This window comes from Sapajus apella, unplaced genomic scaffold (genome assembly GCF_009761245.1).
Source record: "Sapajus apella isolate SASKATOON/1434 unplaced genomic scaffold, GSC_monkey_1.0 scaffold94, whole genome shotgun sequence".
Lineage (NCBI taxonomy): Eukaryota > Metazoa > Chordata > Mammalia > Primates > Cebidae > Sapajus > Sapajus apella.
In genome coordinates, this window is record NW_022437034.1 from 247,363 (window position 1) to 259,136 (window position 11,774).

At 44.7% G+C, this 11,774-nt stretch overlaps 1 protein-coding gene and 1 pseudogene across 1 annotated transcript in view; both read left to right on the forward strand.

Moving 5' to 3' along the window:
- The window catches only part of STOX1 (storkhead box 1), a 58,609-nt gene that overhangs the window by 10,772 nt on the left and 36,063 nt on the right, over positions 1–11,774 (forward strand). The gene's annotated exons all lie outside the window — the stretch shown is intronic.
- Positions 3,133–3,232, forward strand: LOC116535452 (annotated as a pseudogene).

Consider the following 11,774-nt stretch of genomic DNA (forward strand, 5'->3'; position numbering starts at 1 on the left):
AAAAAAAAAAAAAAAAATTAGATTTTTATATTTTATATTTTTATTTTTATTTTTTCAAACAGAGTCTTGCTCTGTCACCCATGCTGGAGTGCAGTGGTGCAATCATAGCTCACTGTAACCTCAAATTCCTGGACTCAAGCCATCCTCCCACCCCAGCCTCCCTAGTAGCTGGGACTGTAGGCATGGGCCACCATACCCAGCTATTTATTTTTGGTAGTGATGGGGTCTCACTATGTTGCTCAGGCTGGTTTCGAACTCGCTCTCAAGCAATCCTCCCACCTTGGCCTCCCAAAGTGCTGGGATTATAGGTGTGAACCACTGTACCTGACTGAAATTTTGGTGATTATGAATAGAACTATAACAACATTCATTGACAGGTCTGTGGACATGTTTTCATTTCTTTTGGGTAAGTACGCAGGTGTGAATTAGAGGGCTGCTTTTCGAAACGATTATACCACTTTGTATTTGTGCCATCAATGTATGAGAATTCCAGTCCAGCATTCGATATTGTCAGTATGTTATTATTTTTGTTATTGATTGATTGATTGTCTGGAGACAGAGTTTCGCTCTTGTTGCCCAGGCTGGAGTACAATGGCATGACCTTGGTTCACTGCAACCTCTGTCTCCCAGGTTCAAGCAGTTCTCTGCCCCAGGTTCAAGCAGTTCTCTGCCTCAGCCTCCCAAGTAGCTGGGATTACAGGTGCCCACCACCACACCTGGCTAATTTAGTGGAGACAGAGTTTCCCCATGTTGGCCAGGCTGGTCTTGAACTCCTGACTTCAGGTGATCCACCCTACTTGGCTTCCCAAAGTGCTGGGATTATGGGTGTGAGCCATCGCGCCCAGCCTATTATTTTTGACCGGACTAATTGTTGGTTAATAGTAGTTCATTGTGACGTTAATTTGTATTTCCCTAATGACTAGTGAGTTGAGCATCTTTTCATGTAGGCTTATTTGCCATTTCTGGATTTTTTTTGTTGTTGTTTTTTAGATGGAGTGTTACCCTTGTTGCCCAGGCTAGAGTGCAATGGTGTGATCTTGACGCACTGCAACCACCGCCTCCTGGGTTCAAGCAGTCTTCCTGCCTCAGCATCCTGAGTAGCTGGGATTACAGGTGCCTGCTACCACACCCAGCTAATTTTTGTATTTTTAGTAGAGATGGGGTTTCACCATGTTGGCCAGGATGGTCTTGAACTCCTGACCATGGGTGATCCACTGGCCTCAGCTTCCCACAGCACTGGGATTATAGGCATGAGCCACCATGCCCAGCCTGTATCTTCTTTAATAAGTATCTGTCAAAATATTTTGCCCGTGCAAAAAGTTTTTTGCCTTATTGTAGGAATTCTTCATATATTTTAGATATAAGTCCTTTATCAGATATGTGTTTTGCAAATGTTTTCTCCCAGACTATGGTTTGTCTTTTTATTTTTCTTTTTACTTTTTTTTAAATTTTGAGATGGAGTCTTGCTTTGTCGCCAGGCTGGAGTGCAGTGGTGCAGTCTCAGCTCACTGCAACCTCCGACTCCCTGGTTCAAGCCATTCTCCTGCCTCAGCCTCCCAAGTGACTGGGATTACAGGCATGCGCCACCACGCCCAACTAATTTTTGTATTTTTAGTAGAGACAGGGTTTCGCCATGTTGGCCAGGCTGGTCTGGAACTCCTGACCTTGTGATCCTCCCGCCTTAGCCTCCCAAAGTGCTGGGATTACAGGCATGAGCCACTGCACCTGGCCATCTTTTTATTTTTAAATATTTATTTATTTATTTATTTATTTTTAGATGGAGTCTCGTTCTGTTGCCCAGGCTGGAGTGCAGTGGTTTCATCTTGGGTCACTGCAACCTCCACTTCCTGAGTTCAAGTGATTCTCCCACCTCAGCTTCCTGAGTAGCTGAGACTACAGGTGCGTACCACCATGCACAGCAAAGTTTTGTATTTTTAATAGAGACTGGGTTTTGACATGTTGGCCAGGCTGGTCTCAAACACCTGACCTCAAGTAATCCACTCGCCTCAGCCTCCCACAGTGCTGGGATTATAGTCGTGAGCCACAGTGCCTGGCCGTCTTGTCTTTTTAATTTCTTACCAGTGTCTTTTGAAGAATAAACATTTTAATCTTTTTTTTTTTTTTTTTTTTTCCCAAGACAGAGTCTCGCTCTGTCACCCAGGCCAGAGTGCAGTGGTACAACCATAGCTCACTGCAGCCTCAACCTCCGAAGGCTCAGGTGATCCTCCTGCCTCAGCACCCCCAAGTAGCTGGGACTACAGGTGTTGCACTGCCATACCAGGCTAATTTTTGTATTTTTAGTAGAGACAGGATTTTGTCACGTTTCCTGGGCTGGTCTCCATCTCCTGGGCTCAAGCGATCCTCCCACCTCGGCCTCCCAGAGTGCTGGGATTACAGGCGTGAGCCACTGTGCCTGGTCCTACTTTGAGATTTAACATTTAGATCTGTGATGCACTTCATGTTAATTTTTGTATGGGGTACAAGTTATGGATTGAGATTATTATTGTTATTATTATTATTTGAGATAGAGTCTAGTTCTGTCACCCAGGCTGGAGTGGAGTGGTGTGATCTCAGCTCACTGCAACTTCTGCCTCCTGAATTCAAGCAATTCTCTTGCCTCACCCTCCTGAATAGCTGGGATTACAGGCTTGTGCCACCACATCTGGCTAATTTTTTTTGTATTTTTCGTAGGGATGGGGTTTCACCATGTTGGCCAGGCTGGTCTCAAACTCCTGACCTCAGTTGATCTACCTTCCCCAGCCTCCCAAAGTGCTGGGATTACAGCCTGAGGCTGATTATTTTTTGTGTATGGATGTACAGTTCTTCAGTAACTCCCTTGTTGAAAAGAGTGGCCTTTTTCCATTGGATAACTTTGACTTTTTGTCAAATATCATTTGACCACATGTGTGGGTCTATTTCTAGACTGTTCTTTTTTCTTGATCGATATGCCTATGCTTTCACCAGTACTACAGTGTCTTCATTACTGTATAGAAATCAGATATTCTAAGTCCTTCAACTTTGTTTCTTTTTATTTGGTTATTATTGGTCCTTTGGTTTTTCCATGTAAACTTTAGAATTAGCTTGTCCATTTCTAAAAAAAAATCCTGCTTAGATTTTTTTTAGGGTGTGTTAGTGCTTGCTTTGGCAGCACATATACTAAAATTCAAATGATACAGAGAAGATTACCCTGTGCAAGGATGACACACAAATTCATGAAGTGTTCCAATTAAAAAGAAAAGGGTTATGTTAATCTATAGATCAATTTAGGGAGAATTCACATCTTAGCAATCAATATTGGGTCTCCTGAGCTGTGGCAGCAGTATATCTCTCTAGTAAATCTTTGTTTCTAATTCTGTTACAAATGTACATTTTGATCTTTGAGTTTCTGAGTCTTTGAACACCTTTTGTGAGACAAAATGCCTTCTAGATACCAAGGAATAAGCAATGCAGGTGCTTGAAAAAGCCAAGAAAATGGAAACTTCAGTAGACTCATTTAAATTCTCCAGAGGCACAAGGGCACTGAGGATCCAGCCTGGTGGCCTGCAAGACCTTTCACTTTCCACCCAGCCTTTGCGTAGGCTTTCCATGCCACTGCTTGGACCTGCGATGCCACTGGTCAGGTTAGATATTTAAGAAGTGGGAGGAGAGCCTTCAGAACACAGTGCCCAATAAATATCAGTGCTTAGAGCACCAGCTCTGTAACTGTACTGCCTGGCTTGAAATCCCATCATAGCTACTAACAATGAGATACTGGGCAATTCGCTTAACTCTCCATGCCTCTGCTTCCCCATCTGTGAAACAGAGATGATAATACTACCAATTTCATAGTGTGGTTGCAAGGATTAAATGAAACAATGCATATAAAGCACTTAGAAGAGGGCCCAGCACACAGGGAGCTATCAGTAAATGTCAGCAGTTTGTTTTGTTTTGTTTTTTGAGACAGTCCCACTCTCTCACCCAGGCTGGAATTCTCAGGCTCCAGCAATTCTCCTGCCTCAGCCTCCCAAGTAGTAGGACTACACGCTCGTGCTACCATGCCTGGCTGATTTTTTAAACATTTTTCTGTAGAGTTGTGTTCTTGCCGTGTTTCCCAGGGCTGGTCTGAAACTCCTGAGCTCAAGCAGTCCTGCTGCGTTGGGCCCCAAGTGTTGGAATTACAGGCATGAGCCACTGTGCCTGGCAACGTTAGCAGTTAATTATTATGTGGACCTCATAGAGTGCCAAGCCAGGCATGGGACCCATGTCTGGCATCTCAGTCTGTCCTGGAGGCCCCATTCTGTCACTCTGGAGCATGTCCTTCAGCCATCTTGATTTCATATGCTGAAAAATCACCATGGTATTAGACACAGAAAAACTTTCTTCTTAATTAGGACTATATTCTTGTAGCCTAGGCTTTGCTTTTTCAGTTTCAAGCAGGCATTATTGGCCCTGTGTGTCCATGAGACCTGGATTCTAGTCCTAACTTCTCCCCTAACTGGCCAGCTCCTTCCTGTCTCTGGACTTCAGCTACAGTCTGTGGTGTGGATGTGTTCCATGCTGTGATACACTGTTCTCAACCCACTGAATCACTGAATGATTCTCTTAGGCCAGTAATTCCTGACCCCTTCCTATTATTTAACTTATAAATTACCATTTCCTAATAATATGGAATTGTCAATATTATTTTTAATTTATACTGGATAAAAATTATGCTTTGAAAAATGGACAATTGTGTGATTTCTGGCCATGTGACAGAGGGAATTTCAGTCTCTGGCAGCTGTGGAAGAAGCCCTCAACCAGAGAGATTCATCTCGGGATCATGCTGGCGAGGCACCTCCTGCCCGGCCTTCACGTATGCAAGGCCTCTCCAATCTGATTGGGCCAAGCACTTGTACACAGAAATCTAGTAAGGGCAGAAGCTTACAGGATGAGATATGTTACTCAAATTCCTCTCATGATTGTCCTTTCATCCCTGTTCTAGATTTTGATTTCTGTTGGAATATAGGTTGAAAAATTACCTGCAAGGAGCAGTTTCTGTTTATTTTTGATCACAGCGTTTGTCCAAATCCTTTTCTCCTAAACTTTCCCTCATCTGACTCTTCACAACCCTAAGAAAGATACGGTGTGCCCTTTAAATGGCAATTGTGGGTCATGTAAGATGGCCAGTACCTGGAAAGCAATGAGCCACTGTGCACAGCATGTTTTTTTGTTTATAAACTGAAGCTTATTTCTCTAGCCCTGTAGTTGCCCATAGTTATGTTTCCTGGTTGAAAGCCTTGGTAATACAAAGAGCTCCCCTCCCTCACGCTTTAAACTGTTCTAACTTAAAGTGCTATAGAGCTTAGTGGTTACTTGATGTGCCTTTAGTACAAAGTTCATAAAAGTTGAAGACACCCTGGGCTGGGTGCGGTGGCTCACGTCTGTAATCCTAGCACTTTGGGAGGCCAAGGAGGGTGGATCATGAGGTCAGAAGATTGAGACTAGCCTGGCCAACATGGTGAAACCCCGTCTCTACTAAAAATACAAAAATTAGCTGGGTGTGGTACTGCATGCCTGTAGTCCCAACTACTCGGAAGGCTGGGGCATGAGAATCGCTTGAACCTGGGAGGCAGATGTTGCAGTGAGCCGAGATCATACCACTGCACTCCAGCCTGGCGACAGAGCAAGACTCCATCTCAGAAAAAAAAAGTTGAAGACATCCTTTTCAGAAGAAAGCCGGGTTCTCAAACCAGGGCACTTTGCAAAGACAGCGCCTTCTATTTTCATTTACACACTTTCATCCCACACAAGCGATTAGGGCAATATTTCCCAAAGTGTGGCATGTATATTATTGTGGTGGTCATTGTGGTAGTGCACAAGTTGATTCAGAGATACATTTAAACATTTGGCCAGGCATAGTGGCTCATGCCTGTAATCTCAGCTCTTTGGAAGGCCAAGGTTGGGGGATTACATGAGCTCAGGAGTTTAAGACCAGCATGGGCAATGTGGTGAAATCCTGTCTCTACAAAAAATAGAAAAGTTAGCTGGGCATGGTGGCTTTCAGCTGTAGTGCTAGCTACTTGGGAGGCTGAGGAGGGAGGATTGCTTGAGCCCAGGAGGTCAAGGCTGCAGTGAGTCGAGATTGAGCCATTACACTCTAGCCTGGGTTATAGAGCGAGACCCTGTCTGAAGGAAAAAACAAAAATAAAAAAACCAACAAAAAGCAAACAAACACACAAAAAACAAGATTGAGGCCAGGTGCAGTGGCTCATGCCTATAATTCCAATACTTTGGGAAGCTGAGATGGGAGGATCACTTAGTTTGAGACCAGCCTGGGCAACATAGGGAAACCGTGTCTCCACAAACAATACAATAATTAGCCAGGTGTGATGTGTACAACTATGATTCCAGATACTCAGGAGGCTGAGGTGAGAGGATTGCTTGAACCTGGGAGGTCAAGATTGCAATGATTGTGTCACTGCACTCCAGCCGGGGCTACAGAGTGGCACTATCCCCCCTACCCCCTCAAAAAAGGAAAAAAAGAGTGGAGAAAGAGGGACATTCTAGGAAGTTGAGATGTTCCATGAGTAAACTTAACTGTGTTTTAATTCACTTTCTAATATAATTATCATCTGATTGTGGTAGTAAAAAAATCATTAAACTTATATTTAGGGTGAAGATATCCTAATTACCCTGATATGGTCTTTATGCACTATATGAATGTACCAGATTACCATATGTACCCCCAAAATATGTACATCTATTTGCTGGGTGCAGTGGCTCACACCTGTAATCCCAGCACTTTGGGAGGCCAGGGCCGGCAGATCACTTGAGGTCAAGAGTTCAAGACCAGACTAGCCAACATGGTGAAACCCTGTCTCTATTAAAAATATAAAAGTTATGGCCAGGCGCGGTGGCTCACACCTGTAATTCCAGCATTCTGGAAGTCCAAGGTGGGTGGATCATGAGGTCAGGAGTTTGAGAGCAGCCTGGCCAAGATGGTGAAACTCCATCTCTACTAAAAATACAAAAATTAATGGGGCATGGTGGTGGGTGCCTGTAATCCCAGCTACTTAGGAGGCTGAGGCAGGAGAATTGCTTGAACTGGGGAGGCGGAGGTTGCAGTAAGCTGAGATTGTGCCACTGCAATCTCAGGGTGACAGAGCAAGACTCAGTCTCAAAAAAACAAAACAAAACAAAAGTTAGCTGGGCACGGTGTGCACCTGTAATCCCATTACTTGGGAGACTCAGGCAGAAGAATTGCTTGAACCCAGGAGGCAGAGGTTGCAGTGAACTGAGATTGCACCACTGTACTCCAGCCTAGGCAACAGAGTGAGACTGTCTTAAAAACTAACAAAACCATATAAATATAGTTATATATATATATATATATATAAAGTTGTATATATACACACACACATATATATACACATATATACATCCATTATATATCAAAAAAAACTGCATTAAACTTTAAAATCTTTTAACTAGAGCAGTGTTGGGTTTTTAATATTCACCTTATTATCTGGACTATACCCATGAAGTATCTTCGATCAGAGAGACATCACTTTAAATGTCATCTCACCACCTTCTGACCTCCATTGTTTCTGATGAGAAGTCAGCTGTTAATCTTATTGTGATGCCCCTGTATGTGTTAAGTTTTTCTCTTACTGCTTTCAAGATTTTTTGTCTTTTCTTTTCCCTCCAAGACAGGGTCTTGATCTATCACTCAGGCTGTAGTGCAGTGTCGCAATCATAACTCACTGCAGCCTCCACTCCTGGGCTCAAGAGACATTCCTGCCTCAGCCTCCTGAGTAACAAAAAGTTAGCCAGGTGTTCTGGTGGGCACCTGTAATCCCAGCTACTCAGGAGGCTGAGGCAGGAGAATCACCTGAACCTGGGAGGCGGAGGTTGCGGTAAGCCGAGATCCTGCCATGGCACTCCAGCCTGGGCAACAAGAGCAAAACTCTGTGCCAAAAAAAAAAAAAAAAAAAAAGAAGAAGAACCCTTGTGGGGTCAGAACAAACCTCAAAGACTGAACTAAAAATCTCCCCCTGCAAGAGCTTAGCCGAATCAGACTGCAGCACAATTTTGTCCCAGAACATTGTTGAAAACTGCATGAATCATCATTTGGTAATTAGCTGAATCTAATGAGTGTGGCATAATAAGAAGTGCTGGGATTACAGGCATGAGCCACCACACCTGGCCTGGGAGGTTGCAGTGAGTTGAGATCGCATCACTGCACTCCAGCCTGGGTAACACAACGAGACTCCATCTCGGCGCTACCATGCCGGGCTAATTTTTGTATTTTTAATAGAGACGGGGTTTACCATGTTGGTCAGGCTGGTCTCAAATTCCTGACCCCCGGTGATCTGCCTGGTTCATCCTCCCAAAGTGCTGGGATTATAGGCGTGAGCCACCATGGCTGGCCTGGGTTCTTCTTAGCTATCTGTTTTTCTGGTTGTCTCTGGTGAACTAGCTGACCTACAGTTTAGCTCATTTTTTTTTTTTTTTTTTTGAGATGGAGTTTTGCTCTTGTTGCCCAGGCTGGAGTGCAATGGCATGATCTCAGCTCACGGCGACCTCTGCCTCCCAGGTTCAAGTGATTCTCCTGCTTCAGCCTCCTGAGTAGCTGGGATTATAGGTACCTGCCACCACACCCAGCTAATTATTGTATTTTTAGTAGAGATAGGGTTTCACCATGTTGGCCAGGCTTGTCTTGAACTCCTGGCCATGTGACCTGCCTGCCTTGGGCTCCCAAAATGCTGGCATTACAGGCGTGAGCCACCACACCTGGCCAGCTGGTTGTTCTTAAGAGGAGCTGTTGTTTTCTGCAATGTCCTTAGGCTTGAACTTCCCCACCCATAGTTTCCAATAAAGTCAATTTATTTTGGGGTGCTTTGGAATGCTTTTTTCTTATAGCCTTTCCTCCTGAGCAAACTAAGCCACCCTTCTGGGCACCGGGAAAGATGGTAGCCTCTGGTCTTCCTAGCCTGCCCTTCCCAGGGTAGAGACTATGCCCTATAAGTGAGCAGGGTGAAGGTGGCTGGGGCTGCTCCTGTGGTAGAACTTATGTTCTGTAAATAGGGGTTGGGTGGTGGAAGGGAGCCCCAGTCTCTCAGCCACACCCACCAGGAATTTAGCTCTTCAGCTTGAAATTGGAGGGGATTGAAAATGCTGATGGCGGCCAGGTGTGATGGTTCATGCCTGTAATCCCAGCACTGTGGGAGGCCGAGATGGGTGGATTACCTGAGGTCATGAGTTGGAGACCAGCCTGCCCAACATGGTGAAACTTAATCTGTATTACAAATACAAAAAATTAGCCAGGTACAGTGGCTCACGCCTATAATCCTAGCAGTTTGGGAGGCTGAGGCAAACGAATCACATGGCCAGGAGTTTGAGACCAGTCTGACCAACATGGTGAAACCCTGTCTCTCTTCTCTCCTGCGTCTCTACTAAAAATACAAAAATTAGCCAGGCATGGTGGTGCACACCTGTAATCCCAGCTACTCAGGGGGGTGAGGCAGGAGAATTGCCTGAACCAGGGAGGCAGAGGTTGCAATGAGCCAAGATCATGCCATTGCACTCCAGCCTGGGTGACAGAGTAAGACTCTGCCTCAAAAAAAAAAAAAAAAAGGGCCAGGTGCTGTGGCTCATGCCTGTAATCTGAGCACTTTGGGAGGCCAAGGCAGGCGGATCACAAAGTCAGGAGTTTGAAACCAGCCTGACCAACATGGAGAAATCCTGTCTTTACTAAAAATACAAAAATTAGCTGGGTGTGGTGGCGGGCGTCTGTAGTCCCAGCTACTAGGGAGGCTGAGGAAGGAGAATCACTTGATCCCAGGAGGCAGAGGTTGCAGTGAGCTGAGATTGTGCCATTGCACTCCAACTTAGGTGACAGAGCGAGACTCCATCTCAAAAAAAGAAAATGCTGGTGTCTTGCTTCTCCTGGTAAGATGTGTTAAACACTGGGGGCTGAGCGAGAAGCAGCCCTTACTTTTTTTTTTTTTTTTCCCTGAGACAGGGTCTCATTCTGCCATCCAGGCTGGAGTCCAGTGACTCTATTACAGCTCAGATAATGACTCAATATAGCCTTGACCTCCTGGGCTCAGGTGATCCTCCCACCTCAGCCTGTTAAGTAGCTGGGCGTACAGGCGTATGCCACCACACCCAGCTAATTTTTGCTAATTTTTTTGTAGCAGCAGGATTTCTCCATGTTGCCCAGGCTGGTCTCTAACTCCTGGGCTCAAGCAGTCCTTCTGCCTTAGCCTCCCAAACTGCTGGGATTACAGGTGTGAGCTACCATGCCTAGCCTGGCCCTGACTTTCTGACCATACTCCATATGGAGTAGAATTTCTGTTAAGCTGAGCTAGAGTTGGGAGGTATGTGAGGGAGGGAGTGAGGCATGGCTTCAGTTGCCAAAGACGCTCACTATTTCTTAAAGGTTTTATTAGATTTTTTTGAATGTTTGGCATATGCCCATAGAAAAATTTCCAGAGACTTTAAATGGCTTTTTGTTTTTTGTTTTCATTTGATTTTTTAAAAGTTATGTGTTTTTTGAGACAGAGTCTTGCTCTGTCGTCCCAGACGTTCAAGCGTCTGGGAATCGCTTGAACCCAGGAGGCAGAGGTTGCAGTGAGCCGAGATTGTGTGCCACTGCACTCCAGCCTGGACAACAGAGCAAGACTGTCTCTGTTGAAAAACAAAAATAATAAAACAAAAATAATAAAAATCCCCAACTATGCAGAAGCATACTATTTTCTCTGTACCTACAATTCCACCCCTTCTGTTTCTCCATAGTTGGCTACTGGTAAATTTTCCATAATTGTGTTACTTTATTGGTCATTTTTTTTTTAATTGAGATGGAGTTTCACTCTTGTTTCCCAAGCTGGAGTGCAATTGTACGATCTCTGCTCACTGCAACCTCCACCTTCCAGGTTTAAGCGACTCTCCTGCCTCAATCTCCTGAGTAGCTGGGATTACAGGTGTGTGCCACCACATCCGGCTAATTTTTTGTATTTTTAGTAGAAACAGGGTTTCACCATGTTAGCCAGGCTGGTCTTAAACTCTTGACTTCATGTGATCCACCCGCCTCAACCTCCACAGTTCTGGGACTACAGGCGTGAGCCGGCATGCCCAGCGTCTTTTTTTTTTTTTTAATTTGGGCCGAGTCTCACTCTGTTGTCCAGGCTGGAGTACAGTAATGTGATCTCAGTTCACTGCAACCTCCATCTTCTGTGCTCAAGCAATTCTTCTGCTCAGCCTCCTGTGTAGCTGGGATTACAGACATGTGCCCATCACACTTGGCTAATTTTTGTATTTTTAGTAGAGATGGGGTTTTACCATGTTGGCCAGGGTGGTCTCGAACTCCCGAACTCAGCCTCCTAAAGTGCTGTGATTACATGTGTGAGCCACCATGCCCAGCCCAGTCATTTTGTTTTAATGTGATCAGCAGGTGCTAGGACCAAGTCTTTTGGGTTCGCCTTAAGTAGCACTTACTAAGCTATTGCCTGCAGAACTCACGAAGGTAGGATGAGGTCAGTTCCACTGTGTGGTCTTAGCTAACCTTTCAAGGCTTCTGGTTTTAGTCGAATAAATCTCTTTTACCGTAAAGGTTTACCTTACAAAACCTGGTGACTTTCTCAAGTTTCTGAATTAACCTGGTTCATGTCATATAGCTGAGCATGTTATTGATTTGGTCAGATTTTGTCATGACCTATAAGGAAGAAATTGGTAGCAAATCTGTCTTCTGTATTTGAAGCTGGTTTGAAGTGATTTGAAGCTGACCTGAATGCCAGGACTTTTCTTTTTTTTTT